Source organism: Halichoerus grypus, chromosome 5, assembly GCF_964656455.1.
Source record: "Halichoerus grypus chromosome 5, mHalGry1.hap1.1, whole genome shotgun sequence".
NCBI classification, from domain to species: domain Eukaryota; kingdom Metazoa; phylum Chordata; class Mammalia; order Carnivora; family Phocidae; genus Halichoerus; species Halichoerus grypus.
Genome location: NC_135716.1, coordinates 55651215 through 55671072, shown reverse-complemented (window position 1 = coordinate 55671072; position 19858 = coordinate 55651215). Strand labels below are relative to the sequence as shown.

The 19858-nt window shown below is 39.5% G+C and overlaps 1 protein-coding gene across 16 annotated transcripts in view; it reads right to left on the bottom strand.

Moving 5' to 3' along the window:
- Nucleotides 1-1256: 1256 nt before the first annotated feature.
- Nucleotides 1257-19858, bottom strand: part of PEX2 (peroxisomal biogenesis factor 2) — an 89693-nt gene continuing 71091 nt past the window's right edge. For 11 of the 16 annotated variants that reach the window (XR_013447836.1, XR_013447834.1, XR_013447835.1 and 8 more), the window contains 2 exons: nucleotides 18216-18308; nucleotides 8461-8606 (listed from right to left, as the gene is read on the bottom strand). The gene's annotated coding sequence lies outside the window, so the exon portion shown is untranslated. Of the gene's footprint in view, nucleotides 1372-2581; nucleotides 2744-8460; nucleotides 8607-9083; nucleotides 9133-12748; nucleotides 12970-18215; nucleotides 18309-19858 lie in introns of those variants that run through there. The other 5 variants (XR_013447837.1, XR_013447839.1, XR_013447838.1 and 2 more) reach the window with 4 other exon arrangements.

Genomic DNA, 19858 nt, shown 5'->3' with positions numbered 1-19858 from the left:
TAGTTCAAGTCTTATCCCCCATTTGAAGCACATCTATGTGATTATTTGTCTAAATCTAAAGGAACAAAATGTTACATTATTGGGAGATTCAGATGGGAACCCTTATCACCAGATGCCAAAGGGAGACTTTCATTCTTAAACCCACTTTATGCATGTGTTTGAATTGAAAAGGGCAAAATGCAAACTTTTGAATATAATAGATAACTCCACTACATTATAAGTAATCTGGATTTATTATTAATCTCAAGGATGTCTTTTTTTCCCCCTCCTGCCATAAACCTCTATCCAGAAGAAGCAAAGGCACCACCAGCTTCTCAGGGTATCCACCGTGCAAGTCAACTCAAGGTTTCTCTTGAAGCTGTCTGCCTCTAAGTTGTTTGAGATTTGTAGTCAAGGACTCTCATCAAATATTGTGATGCAATTAATGATGTTTGATAATTTTGCTTTATAAAAAATATTATCTTTACAACTAATGCCTATGCAAACCAGGAATTCTTTATAAACTTCTTAAAGTTAAAATTGAGAAATAAGGCATCTGCCAACTAGGGTAGATAATTCCAAGTGTAAAAATTGAGAAAGATTAGAATTTCCCCCATTTTGCTCCTATGTAAATATGTATACGTACAAGATTTACCCACTAGTTCCATGAAAAATTTGTCTCTTTTTGCCTCTCGGTGCAAAGACCAACACAAAGATGAGAGATAATACTCCAACCTTAACTAATGTTTCACAAATTACAGTTAATCACTTTAAAAAGAATGAAGGTTGAAATGTGAAGGAAAAAAAGAAAAGATTCCTTTAGGGCGATTTTTTTTCCTGTCAACATAAAAGTGGATGGATGTAGGCACATCATCATCTGGGAAAGTGTACTGAGCTAGAATTTGGGAAGGCTTCCTTGGAAGTTTTTCTCTTGCTCTTGACGTTGTACATTCGAAGCACTTCGGGACCTTGGGGAAAATTCTCAGGACACGGCATCATCTAGATGCCAAAATGTATTTTTTTATGTCCGGTGCTCAAGCCGCTCATGGAATGATACTCAAGAGTCTGAGTTTCCTCCAGCGTGGCAGTCTCTAAGGCCGGACATTTAGGAGTTAAAAGAGGGGAGGCCAGGGTGCAGGGACAGCTGGAGATAATTACTTACAATCAAAGGACACGCAGAAAAGCAGCAGGAACAGCAGGGTGAGGTGTTCTGCCTGGCTGGATTATAGGAGTCATCTGGACAGAGGCAACTGGGCTTAAATACTAGTAAGGGAATTTTGCACTGTTTGATCTTATTTTAAGACCTAAGAAAGAGATTGGGATTGGTTTGAACCTGGTTTAAAAAGCCCAAAGGTAGACATTCCTGCCATAAACAGCTTGAACTCTCTTGTCCTGTAAATGGGGATATAAGAAAGATGTGTTAGGGCCAAGAAGGCTTTGTATATTAAACACAAGATCAAGTTTTACTTCTAAAATTCTGAAGGATAATTTTGTACTCCTCTTTTCCAACATGAGTTATTAGTCTAAAATCCTGGACATCTGACTTCGTTCTTTGTATTCTATTTTCTAAGATCTCTACATAACACATCCCGGCTTTCAACTTTTTTCGTCAGTTCACTTTTTCTGCAGTCCTAAATTATATTTCAGGGCTGCCATTTTCCTTCAGAGGGCCAAGATTCATGAGGCAAATAAATATTTCTTCAGTGAGAGAGTGTATTGTAGCCAGCACTATTTTAAGGAGATATCAGATCTCTGAAACCTTTAAATTGGATTTTCTTCTCCAGATACATATTTTTTTCCATTTAATAACATGAATAAAATGGATTCACTGCATTATATTCAGTACCTAAACCTTGACTCTTGGAAAAACCTTTCTCTGATGAACTCCCATCCGAAACTGTGAGCGTTCTTCTTTTGATTTATCTACAATGTTAAGAAGTAAGCTCCAAACTTTACAACATTGGGTACTTTATCAGGTAACCACAGAATTAAGCATACCAAGCAACTTGAAATAAAGCATGCTTACTTCAAAGTTGCTGGCATTAGATGTTACAAGATAAAATGGGAAAACGCCTCATGTACACATGCCTGGGGCAGGACTTAGACAGAAGGCATAAATGGTAGCCTTTTCATTTATGACACTGAATTTGTGGGGGGCAAAGTTGCATGGTGAAAGTCCTACAACTTTGAAACACAAAAGCACTGTCAGAACCGAAGATGTGTCTCCCTTCCTTAGAATTTGCCCGTGGATCCCCGTTGTTTGCAGGATGAAGTCCAAATGCCTCAGAATTCATAGCAGGACTTCATGGTATATTTCAAGCTGACCTCTGCTTCTTCTTCTTCTTTTCCCTCATCTTTGTCCCGTATGCCCATGCTCCATCAGGCCCTAACAAGTGTCATCTGCCTTCTGACCCTTGAGCTTTCGATCCTGTTATATCTCCAAATTCCAATACCCCGCCCTAATTGTACAATCAGGGAATTTTCTACTCAATACCTCAGCAACCTTTCCCTCCCCAGCCCAAACTCTTAACCAATGCACAAGAGGCTTTACCCTTTTCATCCCCTCTTACTAAACAAAAATCCACACCTTACTTTTACTTACCCTGAGGAATGAATCGTTCTTTTATTGGTGCATCCGTAGTAGTATGTACATTTCTCTGTAATTCATTCGTCCAATAATTCAGGCACTAATTCATTTATGCATTTGGTTTTAGGAAGTGCTTATTATTTTCTGTATAATGATGGCCAGTCCATGCTCTAAATTCTAGGAATTAAGCAGTGAAGCAAACAGACCGATGATCCCAGTGCTTATAATCTAGCCACCACCTTCAACTTCCTCACATAATGTTATGATTAGCCACTTGCCTGCCTGCTGTCCTTGGAGGAGGGATACTTTCTTAATAATCTTTGAATTCACAAGGCTTAGTAGTGTGGTCGATACTTATGAATACAATAATATATCCAGATTAATGCTCACCATGCACTAAGTAGCTCTTTTCACGCTTTCCGTGAAATTTCCCATGGTATCCTCACAACAGCCTTGTGAGTTGAACACTTATGAGCACAGAGGAGGCAAGACACCTGTCTGAGGTCTCACAGTCCTTAAATAGCAAAGTCAGAAATTGAATGCAAAGTATGGCTGACTTCCAGGGTAAAGTGAGTAAATGAATGAGTGAATGAATTAGTGAATGCAATGCTACAGAAAGAAGACAGTTCTTTGCCCAGTGTTCCAGGTAAGGTGGACAGTTAGTTGTTGGCCTAAAGAAGAACAGTATAAGGAGTGAAGTTCTCCATTCTCAGTGCAGAGGAGGGAGAAGCAACTGGCTTCATGTGCTTGAAGAATTTGAGGCTTATGCTAAAAAATCTGTCTCATGTACTTCATCACTAAAGCTGGATCTCTTTGAAGTAGTCAAAAATGGTTAATTCACTCATTTTTTTATCTCTTCCTAAAAATAAACAAAGAAATCCCTGGTCTTCTCATTTTGGAACATTCTGGAATTGCCCATATGAGAAGCTGTTCCATTTCACATTAGTGGCCACAATTCAGTGTCGAAATTCCTCCCAGGACTCCACCCCTGGAGTACATTTCCTTATACACAGCATATAGTTTTCACATCAGATCGTAACAAATACACTCTCTAGTTAGTAAAAAATCTTTTCCGCTTTTTCTCTTTAATGCGATTACAGACATTTAGCAACGGTTTATGAGAATGGATAAGATTTGGAAGTGTCTCGAGCCAGGGAGAGGAAACATCCAAGCACGAAGCACGCAGGCTCCCAGAGCTGCTCCCACAGCACCAGAGCTGGGCCTGTATTTCCTGATACATTTCCAAATTCTCACCAGAAAAACGGAGCTTCTTGCTGTATATCATTGCTCTTGGAGTCACTATTCTTTGTTAAGCAAAACTGCTAACAATAATAGGAAGAATTCATTTCCCCCATTTTGCTTTTAAAAGTGGTCACAGAAACAGTTCCACTCACTCCTTCGACATAGTTCACGGATTACTGACAGAAGATAAAATTCCTTTTTATCGGTTGATATTTTCATGTTTTGCTTTTAGCGCCTCTACATTATTTGTTAAATATAATAGTCAAGTTATTTTTATGAAAAAGAATTTTCACAGGGGGTTAGGGGCCACCTCCTCTGCCCTTGGCTTGGTGTTTCTCTGCGGAGATGCATCGTTAATGTAATATTCCAGACTCTCTGCACCCTCTCATTTACTTCTTCTGCAGGATGAAGAAACTTCTCACGCTGGTGGATTTGGAATGACTAAGCATGCTTAGCTCTGTCCTTCCTTTTTTCCTTTTCTTGAAGATGTGGCTGTCTGAGGATAGTAAGCACTTTGGTCTGTGTGAGTTTGAATAGCTTCTCACAGAGTTGGAAGTTCACAATCTAGCTAACCAGATGCAGTGACTCTGGACTCAGAAGTTGGACAGAGGGGTGTCATTTGGGGCCTATCCAAACCTCAGCATTGGTTTGGAACCACTGACAGATTATGCTTTGTAAGGCAGAAAAGTTTCTGAAAATTAGGTCTGAGAAAGAGCTCTGAACAACATATGAATAGGTTGTAACTTTAGACCTTAGCTCTAAAATTCAATGACAAAAGGTTTTTCAAATTATAAACTCCCTTTCTGCTTCTTTCTCGGTCATCTTTGTATTGTAACATCTGCCACCACCTTATCTAAACAAATATGAAGGTAAACAGTGCAGTTGTATGGGAGGTCTTGAGTTCTTAGGTATTACATAACTAAATTTGAGATGACATTACTATTAGTATTCCAGATCCAAACTAAGAAAGGACTTGGTCTGAACATAAAATTTGCTTTACTTACACTTGAATTCTGAGAATAAAGAGTTTTACATCTGATTTTGTTTTTCTCTAATCCGGCAATGTGAAGAATGATTAAAGCAAGAGTTTACATGTGGCAGAGCAAGGTAATGATTTGTGATATGTTCCCAGTCAAACATTCTTTCTTCCTCTCTTTTTTCCCAAGAGAAATAAATTGTCAGACTTTGAGAAGGTGGGGTTCTAATAAAATTCTTCCTGCATTTCATCTGTTGCTGCTTCTGGTAAAACACATCACACACACACACACGCGTGCACGCGCACACACACTCGCACACTCACACTCACACGCACATGCACATGTTCAGCAAAGGCTAGGATTTCTGGAGATTATTTTCAGAGTTTCTGTCTCACCTAAAGCACATATTCGAAAATTCTTCTGGAAAGGTTATCAGAGGCAGTAAAGGATGTGGACACATCACTATGTAGGAGTAATGGGGCATAAAACCAAATATTTATTCTACCCACTGAGCACCAGCTATAACTACAGTTTAGGAAAGAATTCCTCGGTACCTGTCTCTAATGGTGAATGTACCTTCCAGATTTATCAAATACGCCTGGTTTGAAGATTAGTTCCCAGCAGGAGATTCCTTAAACTGAAGAGTACTTTGAAAAAGGTTTATTTGATCCTCATCTCATCTTTACTTAAGTATGGTTAGAAACTATGGTAATGTATTTTAAGTAGAGGCTTCATTCATTTTAATGAGATAAAATGCCTATGGTGGTCTGATAATGTTGGAAAGATATTTATTTACAGCTCTATGGTCATTCTCTTTGAAAAAAGACTATTTTACAGTAAGATTTAATCAGTTTCTATAAAGAAATTACTTGTAATGTTACTGACATAGTAGGTATTAATTCTTTCAGTTTGATTTCTGGATGACCCAGTTAAGACTTGAGTCTCTTTACTTCTGTAGATTATTACTTTCTTTACTTCTTAAGGTTTGGTAATACATGGTATCTTTTTACTCTTTCATTTATTTCTTTTTACATGGTATCTTTTAAAAATTTAATCTTCTAAACCTGTATCTACTTTCTTTCAGTACAATCACAAGGAACTGGCTAAAAATTACCCTCCAAAAAGAGAATTATCGAGTCATTAAAATCACATTAGCGAAGTATATTTAAAATATGAAAAAAAGTGGTATAGAATGTGAGAAAACAATTTATGCCAGTCCACATGACTTCATTATAAACATATATATGTATTATTAATGTATAAATAAAATTAGGAAGAAAGACCCAAAATGATAAAAATTTTTGCCTGATAGGGTATGTGTGATTTTTCTTTCAAAATGTTTTAATATTCTATTTTTGCTATTTAAAATCTGTTGAATAAATATTACTTTTGTAATAAAAAATATCATTTTTGACTCTAAACTAAAGAAAGTTTCTGGGTGGCTAAAAAGGCAGCTTTCTGCCCCAGCTCTTACAAACTATATTAATTTGTCTCATTATGTTTGCTTTAGCCATGCAGCCACATAAAATAACATTAACAGATCTTATTATTTTAAGTATTAAAATTTTTATTTAAGTGTGTACTACATGTTGCCTTTCCCACCAACTGTTTATTTAAGGTATTTTACAATAAAAATAATGAAATGGTAAAGTCAAAACAGAATGGGAAAAGAGGACACAAGTCTGCCAATCATAAAAGCCAAAATAATTTCTGTGCTTCCATCTCAACTTTGTCTCTAAGGTTTTCTTCTCTTTGTAAGGAGGAAGATGGTTTTGAAGGAAATACACTTCTTGTAGCACTTCTATTGAAAGAAATAGCTCAGGTGGGAATCTAACCTTGGGTTTGATAATCACAATTATTCAATGTTATCAAGAATATGCAAAATTTGCTATTGCATTTAGCAAAAATTTACTTTTATTTAAAGAAAAGGGCAAAATATTAAAATGAATCTTAACAAAGGCAAGTTTCTTTTGTTGGCTACCCTGATGAGCTGTTTTATACAATTTTCTGGTTTTCTAACTTGATCCAAGGATGGAATTTGGAAGGATGGAAAGCACATCACGTGTAAAATATCAGCTAAGTCCAGCTTTTGATTGTAATTTTGTGGCTAGAGGGCTAATAGTCCATATGTGTTGGTGAAGGACAGATTGATAGATAAATGGCAGCGTTATAAGAGAGCACATTCTCAACTTCCTTATTTACAAATGAGGAAAGTCTAGTACAAAATTGCATAGCATGATAAGAAACAACACCTCATTCATCCATCCATCCATCCATTCATTTTTTTCTCTATTTAACAAATATATCTGTTAAGATGTTTTCATCTGCAGAAAACATAATATACATATAAAAGTGGCTTAAAAGATGGAGTTTAGTGTTTTATATAACAAGAATCCTGGTGGTAGGGAAGTTCCTGGTTGGTTAATTCAGTAACTATAATTTCATCAAGAGCCTATGTATTTTATGTCTTCCTGCTATGCCATCCTGAACCAGTGACTTTTCTTCCTGGGTGACCCCTTGTTTCATGACTGCCTGGTTTCAAGATGCTGCCATCGTGCCAGGCACCACATCCTCACACAATCACATCAAGACTCAGAAAAATGGCATTTCTCCTTGTACGTCTTTTTGTCAGGAAGGAAAACTTTCACTAGAAAGTCCCTGGTGGACTTCTCCTGCTTGGAAGTAATCACATGCTCATTCTTAAATTAATTGTTAATGGGATGGGGGAGAATATTACCATGATTGTCTTGGACTAATTAAAATTCACTCTGGGATGTAGGAAGAAACTCCTTCCTTGAATACCTCACAAAAGGAAAAGTGAACAAAATTGGGATTCTGCCAACCACAAAACAACTCATTGGGCCTCTATTCTAGCTAGTTCTCTGTTAGTCGTAGGGAATACAGGAGGGAGAGAATGGGTTCAGGTCACTTTTCAAAGAAGATGCAGTCTAGTGGGGAGAGGGGTAACTTGTCATTATCAAGAGAGCAGAATAGCATTTTGGATGAGGAAAGTGAATAAGCAAGCTGCAGTATTGTGTACGTGTACATATGGAGTGCTTGGCTTTGTTGCTTTAAAACAATGACTGCTTTAAATCCACCGGAAACCACTTTAAATATCTTAGACAACTGTTGAGTGAAAACCTGAAAACTGTATTTACAGCTGACCCTTAAACAACACGGGTTTGAACTGTGTGGGTCCACTTGTACACAGATTTTTTTTCTCCTCCTTACCATTTTCTTGGTAACATTTTCTTTTCTCTACCTTACTTTGTTGAAAGAATACAAGTATATAACACATATAACATATACAATATGTGATAATCGACTATCAGTAAGGCATCCAGTCAACAGTAGGCTATTAGTAGTTAAGCTTGGGGGGAGTCAGGGCACCTGTGTGGCTCAGATGGTTAAGCGTCTGCCTTCGGCTCAGGTCATGATCCTGGGATCGAGCCCCATGTTGGTCTCCCTGCCCGGCAAGGAGCCTGCTTCTCCTTCTCCTTCTGCTGCTCCCCCTGCTTGTGCTCCCTCGCTCTGTCAAAATGAGTAAATAAAATCTTAAAAAAAAAAAAAAAAAAGTCTGGGTAGGGATAGAGAAGGTTTTCCAAATTAGTGATTCTGGAGTGTAATCTTGAAAGCAAAATCTGTCAATACCAATAAACACAAAAATCTCATGGCTTTAATGCAGCAAAGGTTTATTTCTTAATTATGCTACAGGACAAGTAGATTAGATATCTTTCCATGGTGCCTCTCTTCCAACAGTGATTCCGGGATTATGGCTGCTTCCAAATTGCAACTCTACATCTTCGAGTTCTCTCATGTGGCTGGGAGAAAGAGATGGAGAATGAGATGAGATGTAAGTACCCTGACATTTATTTGCTTTGACTTATAAATGATATCTCTCACCTCCGCTCTAGATTATTGATCAGAACTAGTCACACATCCCAACTCAAGTGCAAGAGCAAAGGAGGATGTTGACCAGTTGGTGAACATTACTCTCTGCCACAGTTAGACAAAGAGTATCGAAAAAGATAAAAAAGAAAGGGTTAGCAAAAGTACAGAGGTGAGAAACATCATCATCTGGGCCAGGTGGATTTTGGTTTTCTTGAATATGATATGAAAATGTGCAGATGATAAGAACATAAAAGAACAGTCATGACCCAGATAAATGAAGGTCCCATAGATGTCAAGGGTCTTGGGTTTTATTGTACAGGAAAGACAAAACCCTTAAAAATTTTTAAGTAGGTTTGAACTCTGGGGACTATGGTCCCTGAGAGGGACAAGATTGAAAGCAGAAATACCTGTTATGAAGTAATCAAATTAGGAGTCTGTGAAGACCTTCATCAAAACCTGGGCAATATAATAGGGATAAAAGAAAAGGACAGATTTGAAATACATTAGAGGCAAAATCGGCAAGAATATAAAAACTGATTAAACATCGGACACTGAGAAGAAGTGAAGAATAACTCCCAGATTTCTACTGTGGGTAAAAGGTATTATCAATTTAGACAAAGATTATTGAGGGAAGACTTTTGAAGAGGGGGAAGATGAAGAAGTTTATTCTGGACTTTTAAGGTTGAGTTGTCAGTAGGAAAGCCGGATGGAGTCAACCAGCAGGAGTTTGGATAAAGGTCTAAAGTTGGGTCCAAGCTTGAGATGAAGGTGTGGGAAACATAAAAGTCTGGATGAAAGATGAGACCACAAGATGAGGTGTTTTGCCAGCTGTGAAAATGAGATGAGCAGGGGCTCAGAACCATGAGGAACCATGAGGAACACCAACATGTGAAGGGTATGAAGAAGAAGAAAAGAGCCCATAAAGATGAAAGAGAAGATACTGCCAAGTGTATAATGAGAGTAAGAAGTTCAGGGAAGGCAGAGTTTCAAGGAGAGTGTGATCAATCATCTTAAGTGGTGTCTTGAAGAAATCCAGCAGGATAAGGACTGAAATTTTTCATTGAATTTGGTGATTAGAAGTGCCCAGTGATAGTTTTACCAGTAAAGAGATTGGTAAGAAGGAAAGATTTCAATGGACTGGGAATTGCTGCAAAGTGGATAAAGTGGAAACACTTCCCCTTGAGAAGTTGAGGGATTTGCTCCTACCACACAGCCGGAGTTTGAGTTCAAGGTGGGCAGAACTGAAGCCTGAGACCAGGTCAGGAAGCTTCTTTATGGCAGGGCTGGACCCAGACCAGTTCTCAGGATCCAGATAGTCACATTCATGAAAGCACCTCAAAAAATAAGTGCAGTCTTTCATCACATTTTCTCATTTTTATGACCATGTAGATGAGTTGCTGAGGGGAATTTTCTAAGCATGTATTAAAACACACACACACACACGTTTGAAAAAAAAAAAAATGAAGAGATAGACCATTAAGGTGATTTACTTTAAAGGGTGCTGAGCATAGCACAGCGAACTAGTAACAAATGATACCCCGCTAAATCCCAGTGCATTTTAGACTTTTAGGGAGTACTTAATGGGACCAAGCAGTCTTAGTAAAGTAAAATTGGATGGATGCATTTTTAAACAGTACCCCATGTCAACATAATTCTATCAAGGGATCTTTTCCAATAAGCAAAGCACTTAGCTCATATTTAAGCCATAGTTAAAGAAACAAAATTCTTAGAGATACAGTTCCCAATGTTTCTTGGGGGGTGGGGTCACAGAATTCTTCTCATGATAGTGGTCCTAAATAAAGGGAAGACCCTGGTTCTCATAGCATGTTCTGGGAACATTAAAAAGCTGTATGTCTCTAGCTTCATGGGGAGTGGAGGGAGATAAAGCTGACCACGGAGGCCGGAACCAGATAATGAAGGGCTTTATATATCATGCTAAGGAGTCTGGACTTTATCTTACGGGTTAGCAGAGAGCTATTAAAGACTTTTAAGTAAGGGATTATCATGATCAGATTTCTATTTTCTGGCAGCTACAGTGTGGAAGAGAACTGAAGGAAGACAAAGGATGGAGACAAAGAGACCAGTTAGTTAAGTCCTGTTTATTCTCATTCTTTCCCTCTGCCTTGAAATGCCTACATAGCAAGACGCCAGACCCGTTCTTCATATGACCTTTCTTACCAGGGGCCTCACCGGCCTGGGCTTTTACTGCCTAACACAGTGACCACATGTGCTTGTATGTGCCCATGTACACGTGTGCCACGCACACACACACGCACACACACACACACACACACACACCCGGATCATGGTTTTCATTCTGATCCTTTCTAAGCAGAGCCAAGACTTCCTGTTGTATTCAGGTCATCCGCAGGTCATGTTAAGGAACAACAGGATATATCATTGTATGAAGAAAAGATCCCTTGTCTTTTGGGAAGACATGGAAGGTCCATGGGATTTGGGCAAGGGGTGGGGATAGAGTTGTGTGAATGTGTGAAAATTATAGTCCAGCTGCTTAGATGAATTAATGTAAAATGTTCTAATTTCTATCTCTTTATAGTATATATCTCATGTAATGCATTGAAAGGTTGCAGAATTCTGAAGGGCAACAAGAGAAAGGAATTGAAGAAGAAAGGGTATTAAAGAGTATACACACACAAGTAAATACTTGTAAAACTGTATCTTGACCTTGCCACACATTTGTTACAGAAGAGGAGGCAAAGGAAAATGGAAACTCACTTGCCCCAGAAAAAGAGAAGAGTAAATACATGTTAAATTCAATAAAATGTTTGCAAATGATGATTCAAAAGCAACAAGCTTAAAGGGAAGCGTAATGGAAATTGCCTATGTATCTGGTTCTAATAGTGCAAGTTTAATAACTGCAGGAGAACAACTAAATTATAGACAGTCCTTGTTCATCACTGTGTCTTGAAAGGTAAGGAATAATGCAGCCTAAGTGAATTGCTAAAAGATTTTATACTTAAAGGAAAGTAAACTGATACATGTGTGGTCTTTAATGTCAGAAGTATTGTCTTTGGAACATTTTTTTTGATCCCCTGGAAAACAAAGTAATATCTGTGGTTTTTTGCCTTCCTCATCTTAAAATATAGGAGAGAAATAGAGATGATCTCATCTAAACAGCAAAGCGGAAAGAGGGAGGACCACTTTATACGTTTTTGAATCACTGAGATATTGTTGAATATTGCAGTTTTGAAATGTGACTTAATCACAATGCTGCAACTCTCATTTCCGAGGGAAACTATGGCATATGCATATGTCTCTGAGATTAATGAGGCTGTACTGAACCAAATGGTATCAATAGCTTTGTCTGCCCTCCTGGGAGGACGCCCAGGGTCCATTTCATAGCCTGGTGATATCCGTGAGGTAGTGAGTCATTGGTGGCATAGGGGAAGCATGGAATCACAAAAGAGAACATCCAACGCTGGAGCTACTGGTGGGCATTGAGGTCGGCAGGCTGATGGAGACAAGATAGTGAGAGTCAGCTAGATTATGGGTCGTGCTAGGATTTAAAGGTACCTCTTTCACTGCTCAAACACTGAAAGCTGGATCCGCTTCGGTTCGTGGTGTCAGTCTGATAACTCTCCTGTTCACATGAGGTAGAGCACTAATCCTAATAGGGGTTGCTTCCAAATAGTTTATGAACTTAGCGCTGCTTCTACGCTCTAACCTCAATAGCTGAGAGGTGATGGGGATAAGCTGCTAGCTTTCAGAGTGCCAGATCTTTGCGCCTGAGACATTTCTTCCTTCCTTTCCTCCTAAGGCCAAGACACTTCGTCTTCCAAGTGTCCGTACTAATTAAATGCAGTCCTAGTATGCCAGAAATGTTTTGAATGTAAAAGATTAACGAGAGAGAACACTTTTGTGAAAGGAGGGAATTGAGACAGGAGAGGCCCTTCCTAGTTGGCATGGGTTTAAGGGAGAGGTAATCTTGAGGTCTTAGGAACATGAGCAGTGCAATTTTTTTTTTTTTTTTTTAAGAGACACTTGGCTCCGATGGGAAAGAATGAACAAAATATTTCAGGGACTGTGGCAGTGGCCACCCAGGAAGGCTCACCGTGATCCTGGGTGACAGATGAGCTGTAAGTGGGCTGTCTGAGTAAACGAGGGCAAGATGAAGCCATCCTAGATCGGCCCCTTCCGGCCATGTTCCTTCTTGTTTCGTTTTAGAGCTCCGCATAACGGGAACCCGCTGACCATTTTGACCTTTCCTTCCAGATTTGGCATTTAGAGGAATAAATCAGAATCAGCGCTGCCATTATGTTCCAGATGTGGTGTCTTTAAGACAAAAGGGAGATCGTTACCGGCAGTTTTAGCACTCGGGACAATAGAGCACTGCTAACTTGGAACAGAAAGAATTAATCAGTAGGAGAAACTTGGTGTTCCTGTGGGCAACACCAGGCTCTGCAAATATTTTGACTATTACTTGTTCAATCAGCTGGGCGGCGGGAGGGGAGGAAGGAGACCAAGATTTGTGTTTTGGTAACTTGCCAGCACTTCGATGTCAGCTAACCTTTAGAGAAGCAGAAAGAAGATTTTTTTCTAAATACATTTAGCAGTGGTCAGACTGATGAACATATTTAGAGACACTGAAATGATGTAATAATGGCAACAATGTTATTTTTACAGCATTAGGAGGAAAGGAGGACCACTACCAGCTGCCAAGCTCATTGGTCACATTGATCCCTAATAAATCCTGGGTGAGCCTGCCCAATATTAGTCATAGGAGTTAATCCCTGGAATCTGTTAGGACTTAAGACACATTACTTTTAGCTGGGAGGGTAAGAGAAAATATTCTGGCATGTGCTAAGCGGAAGAGTAATTTAGTACACTTTCTTAATATTTTGAAAAGCTGTACTGAGGCAACGTTTTTTTTTTTTTTTTTTGTGTGGGATGGAATGAATATCTTGTACTCTCAAGAGAAAAATGGCCATCTCTCATCAGAGAAAAATCAGGGAAGGGAACCCAAAGGAAGAGAAACTTTGTAAAGTTCACATTTTTAAGAAAAATTATTAAAAAAAAAAATACACGTAGGGGCACCTGGGTGGCTCAGTCGTTAAGTGTCTGCCTTCGGCTCAGGTCGTGATCCCAGGGTCCTGGGATCGAGCCCCATGTCCGGCTCTCTGCTCAATGGGGAACCTGCTTCTCCCTCTCCCTCTGCCTGCCGCTCTGCCTACTTGTGCTCTCTCTCTCTGTCAAATAAATAAATAAAATCTTGAAAGAAAAAAAAAAAACTACACATGACATCATCTCCACATACTCCGAATTCCTATTTGCCGAAGGCTGACAAAGGCACAATGCCGCCAATGAAGACGGCTTTCTCTTTCTAATATATTTTCAGCAGTGGCCCTCACATCTCTAGAAGCAGTAGATACTATTAATATCAATGTTCTACAGAGGAGCAAACTGCCATTTACTATGATCAGACAGCTGGTTAATTGTGAAACGGGGATGGCGCATCAGGCCTATTAGACTCCAGAGCCTAAGATCCTAAATAGGAGGCTAAACTGTAGAGAACTTCACCTCTTTGCAGGTGTTGGGGACTGACATGGTGGCCAGGGGCACAGGGGTTGAAGTGGGACAGGTGTGGGCTCTTCTCCTTACCGGCTGCATGAACTGAGTAGGCTGTGAGCCTCATCTGTGAAACGGAGGTCCGAGTGCCCTTTCATAGAGTTTTTGTCGAGATTAAATTACATAACATAGAAGCAATGTCCCATACACCATATGTGCTTGGTGAGGAATAATTGCTTTTTAAATGACAATTATTGGAATATACTTACTAATTTTACCTATTCTTTGACCAGTGATGCCCAAACTCGGGCCCTATTCTAGACCAATTAGGTTATTATTTCTGACCAACAGTTCATCTTAGAATATGAATTCTCATCTATCATCCCTTGTGATTCTTAGGTTCAGGCTAGTTTGGGACATAATTCTTTTGGGTTTTTGGTTCCATTATCTCTACCCCAAACTAGCCAACTACTTAAGTTATTTGTTAAAGGCAACCCCATGCCTCTGCACTCTCTAGATCAGCCCTGCAAATTACAAATGACTCTTTATTTTCTCCTGGATCTGTAAAGATTAGTGATGTTGTACCAGTACGTCCGATAAACTTCAGCTCTGGTTCTCTCTGGCACCGAATTATAATTGGTTAAAAGCATCTAGGAGAAAGATGGTCTGAGTCCTTCACAATGAAATTACAGTTGATGTGCTGAGACCCAGAAAGCATAGCCTCTACAGAGGCCTCCCGATCATCTGTCAGTCATTTGAAAGTCAATTCAGAATTTGCCTATTCCAGAAATTGGCACTAACTGCACTTGATTTCAACTACTTACACATTACTCTCAGAATTTCAATTGTGAGTCTATAAAAATTATTGGCTCTTGGTGACATGACAAAGGCTCTTAATAAGGAGAGTTTAGTATCGTTCTTTAACTAGACTGTGTAGTCCTCAGAATCTGGGCCCACATCTGCTACATATAAAGTGTGGGTGAAGGATATCAGAGAAATAGAATTTACACTCCCTGCCCTCAAGGAGAATGTGATCCAGCAGGAAAGATACGCGGCTCTGCAAATATTAAGCAACATTTTCCAACTGGCTGTAAATTATAGTGCCCTGAACTCAACAAGTGAAAGAAATATTATGTTCAGGATCATCATCAGCTCTTTAAGGAGACTCACACCTGAGTTTCATATAATGTTTTCTCATTTAGAGAGCAAAGCACGTCACTACAAACATTTGCAGGAAAGGAAAACGATATTGTCTTTTAAACCACATCTCTGTCCAGAACTTGTTCCCAAAGTCTGATCTTTTCTAGTACATGAACACATGATGCTCTAGTCTAGCATTTTTCAACTGTGGCTTGTGATTTATTACTAGGTCAGGGAATATATTTAGGGGCCATGACCATCATTTTTAAAACATGAAGTAGAATAGAAAATATCAGAGACAGCAGACTTAATACAAAAAGAGTTTATGAAAATTGTGATTTCCTGTAAATGTGCCAAGTCACAAAGTAAAACGTATTTGCCACTATGACTTGTAGTTGAAAAGAGTTTGAGGAACAATGCGTCTGGTCAGCACCAAGGAAACTAAACAGTCCCAGTAAGACTACAGAAGAGTTTGATGCTTGCAACACATTCTTCCACTGAAGAGAATTACCTCATGTTGTGGTAATATTTTCTGTGCGAAGTTCAAAATCCTGGAGAACAAAGTATCAGTCATGTAACTGCCCAAGCCATACTGAAGACGTGGCTTAGATGAGCGACCACAGTGAGCTTCCTAACCCTTCACACAAGAAGTGTTAGTGGTACCTGCCACTTAGTTGCATGCAAAGCTAGATAAGTACAGGTTTTGTCAGGGGCAGCACTGCTCCAATAAGCTCCAATCAGCTCACCTCATGACAGACTCTCTGGACCGGGGATCCAAAGAGAAAGAACTCAGAAGCGTTCCTTCTGGCAAACTCACCAGTAAGATACATCTCACTGCCTTACCAAACAGAACAAGAGAGAAGTCCCGATGAGTAGTCTGGATAGGGAGGGTGATGAGGAATAGAGCTGTAGAATGTTATTCTAGTGGAAGAGCCCTGGGAAACACGAAGCCATGGAAATACAAAGGCTATTAATCCCCTACCACACTCTTTATTCTCGGACAGTAGTGTTTGAGATAGCACTGCCTTCTCCAACTCACCTGCCATAGGGTAAAGAGTCTCATGGTCAGCCTGGGTGAGGCAAACCCACCGGGGTAAATAAACAGTAGCTTCTCAGGGAGCCCTATCCTCGCCTTAAGAAACTATGATACCTCATATGAACTACTCTTTCTTTGTGTCCCCTTCTAGAACCTCTTTGGGAAATTATACTTTTGTATGCAGAAGACTCTGAATGGAGACACAATATTAACTAAATTAACTCTAAGGCCCTGCTTATAAAAATTTACTTCTTGAACCATGTCCTGTCTCTAAAGATGCCCAGCCACATTATCTAATTAGCTCACCTGAACTGTACAATGGCAAGTACAAATGTATTCCAAATAACAGAACATTATTATATCCAAATGTCTCCAATTTTAGCATAAATGCCTTTATTGATTCCCAGGAAGAAATCATCAAAAATTAAATTTCTGGTCTTTTCTACATAAATCGAAGATTAACAAAATATAAGTGAATCAAAAGTGAATAAGTTAGCTGCCTCAAGTTTGAGATAAATTTATTAAATTCCAAAAAGTAGCCCCATCACCAAATTTTCATAGTCTAGTCATTCATAGCCAAAGGCAGCTCACTCTAATACTTGAGTAGAGCTGGGGTTTCTTTACTACTTCCATCTTGGGCTGCCTTCTACCCAAATAAAATTCCTGTAAGCCTCAGAATTTGACTTAGTTTGACATCAGTATTATCAGTCAGGATAGAAGCCACTCCACGTTAGTTCCATTAAAGTATTATTTATTATATGGAATTAGAAACTTATACAATAACCATTTCTAGGGCTGTAGGAGATAAGATCAAAAGGCCACTTTCAGGAAATCTAGAAGTGTGACTCACGGGAAAGTCACAACAAGCAAAGCCAAATAGGTAATTCTCAAAAGAACCCCCAGAAGCCATGGGAAGCCACCACCATTGTTCTGAGCTTCCTGTTTTCAACAGCTTCTCTTCCACCTTCCACTTCACATTAATGCCTCTCACTGTCCAAAGCGAAGGGTCTGAGGACTATCCCAGCACTTGTCCTACATGCAGGCAAGTTTGAAACACAAGCAAACGGCCAGGTCTTGGAGGCCATTATGCAAGTAAAACATCTTTCCTAGATGCCAATACTGGGTAGAAATTTAGACCTTGTGACAGCTACCAGGAGAAACTCAATAGGTTTTGTTGCCAATAAATCCAGTACAAATATATGGGATTTATGGCTCGTGAACATGAAGTCAATAGTGAGAGCTCTCCCATTCTGAATCTGATGCAGGTATTTACCATACTGGAGAATAAATGCACCTATGCACAATGTCCTCTCTCAGAAAGTAGCACTTACAATATCATTCCTTTGTTACAAAGTTTAGAAATTTTCTGTCTTCTTTGGGTCATCTTTCTTTCCCATCATATTTAAATTCCCATTTTGTATCACCCTTTGGCCTCTTCGCATTCAGTACCCTCTTGCTGAACACATCATGTCTTCTGTCCTAATAACACAGGCTCCTTTCCAGTTTTTTTTTTTTTTAAGATTTTATTTATTTATTTGAGAGAGAGAGAATGAGAGAGAGCACATGAGACGGGGGAGGGTCAGAGGGAGAAGAAGACTCCCTGACGAGCAGGGAGCCCGATGCGGGACTTGATCCAGGGACTCCAGGATCATGACCTGAGCCGAAGGCAGTCGCTTAACCAACTGAGCCACCCAGGCACCCTCCTTTCCAGTTTTTTTTAAGACATGTTTTTTAGAGCAGTTTTTGGTTTACAACAACAAGAGGAAAGTACAGAGATTTCCTATGTACCACGCCCTCCTCACATGGGCATAGCCTCCCCATTATTAACAGTACTCACCAGAATGGTACATTTTTTTCCCCAAGGATGAACCAGCATTGACACATCACAATCAGCAAAAATCCTTAGGATTCACTCCTGGTGTTGTACATTCTATGAATTAGAACAAAAGAATAATGACATATACAGTATCCATCATTACAATATCATTGAGATTGAGAGTGTTTTCACTGTCCTGTCCATCCTATTTTATGAGTTATTATTATTACTCCTACTGATGACGAAAGGAAGGCCTGTGAATCTACCTCCTCAATTCCATTTGTTTTGTTTTTCCTGGACAATCATCTCCGGCAGATGGCTGAACAAAATTGATGTTGGAGTTTTGAAAAGCATGTCCCCCAACACCTAGGCAGGCCCAATACTTTTGCCATGCATCCTTTCCTGGGGCCTGGATTTTCCTCAGCTCTTCATCTCATTGAGTCTTGAATAACTCAGAAACTTTAATGTCAACAATAATATCTCCTTCTGCCCTAACTTTTCTGGAGCACAGAGACATGTCTCTTGTGTTCTCCCTATCCCCAAATTCATTCCAGGGAGACTGTGTTTTGTTTTCGCAATTAATTTAAACTTGTCCCTTTCTTTTTCTACCACCTGAAAAGCTCACTCTCTTTGCTGGATCTGCCACTTTTCTTTTCAGACATTTATTTTTCTTTTTTTTTTTTAAAGATTTTATTTATTTATTTGAGACAGAGAGAATGAGAGAGAGAGCGCACGTGAGAGGGGGGAGGGTCAGAGGGAGGAGCAGGCTCTCCGCCGAGCAGGGAGCCCGATGCGGGACTCGATCCAGGGACTCCAGGATCATGACCTGAGCCGAAGGCAGTCGCTTAACCAACTGAGCCACCCAGGCGCCCCAGACATTTATTTTTCTAACATACTCCTGGGGATTGAGCCTTGCTCCACAACCACCAGCACGCCTGTCCTGTAAGAAGTGTGAGTTCAATCAACTGCAAGTCTGCCAAAAGTATACACTTTTCAGACAAATGTGTCTACTTCCTCCACTCCATCCCCACATTGAATGATCCCACCCAGGATGCATTCCCTCATCAGATGCCCTCTAACCTGGCACCAAACTTGAATATAAGATGGAGTAAATCATAGTGCTTGAGTCCGGATTCTGGGACTAAACCAAACGAGTTTGAAGTTTAGTTACTTTATGTACCTGATATATATTTTTGGGTAGATCATTTAAATAACTGTGTCTCAGTTTCTTTAGATGTAAAATCTGATTATTAATGTTCTTCTTTTGTGAGATTATTGTAAATATTAAATGAACTTGGATGTAAAATTCGGAGATTTGTTCGTGATACATAGCAATCAATAGATGTTATCTTCCCTGTGTCTTCTATTATCCATATACTTTCCAGGCATTCTACCTCCTAAGACAGAGAAGAGTACCTACAATCACTGGAGCCCCTTCAGATGTGCTGACTGATGCCTTAAACGTGATCCTCTAGCCTTCTGTTATATACCTACCAGCTAGATAACAGCTGATTCAAGCCTAAGGAAGTGAATATTTGCAGTCTTAAGGATATGCCTCTCCCTGGTTTTCTGGACCCAGGCTCCTCTGGGGAGAATCATTCAAGTGAGTTTCTGGAGATCTTGCCACCCTTCCTCTGATAGTTTTCTTTGAACCCCAGCCACCA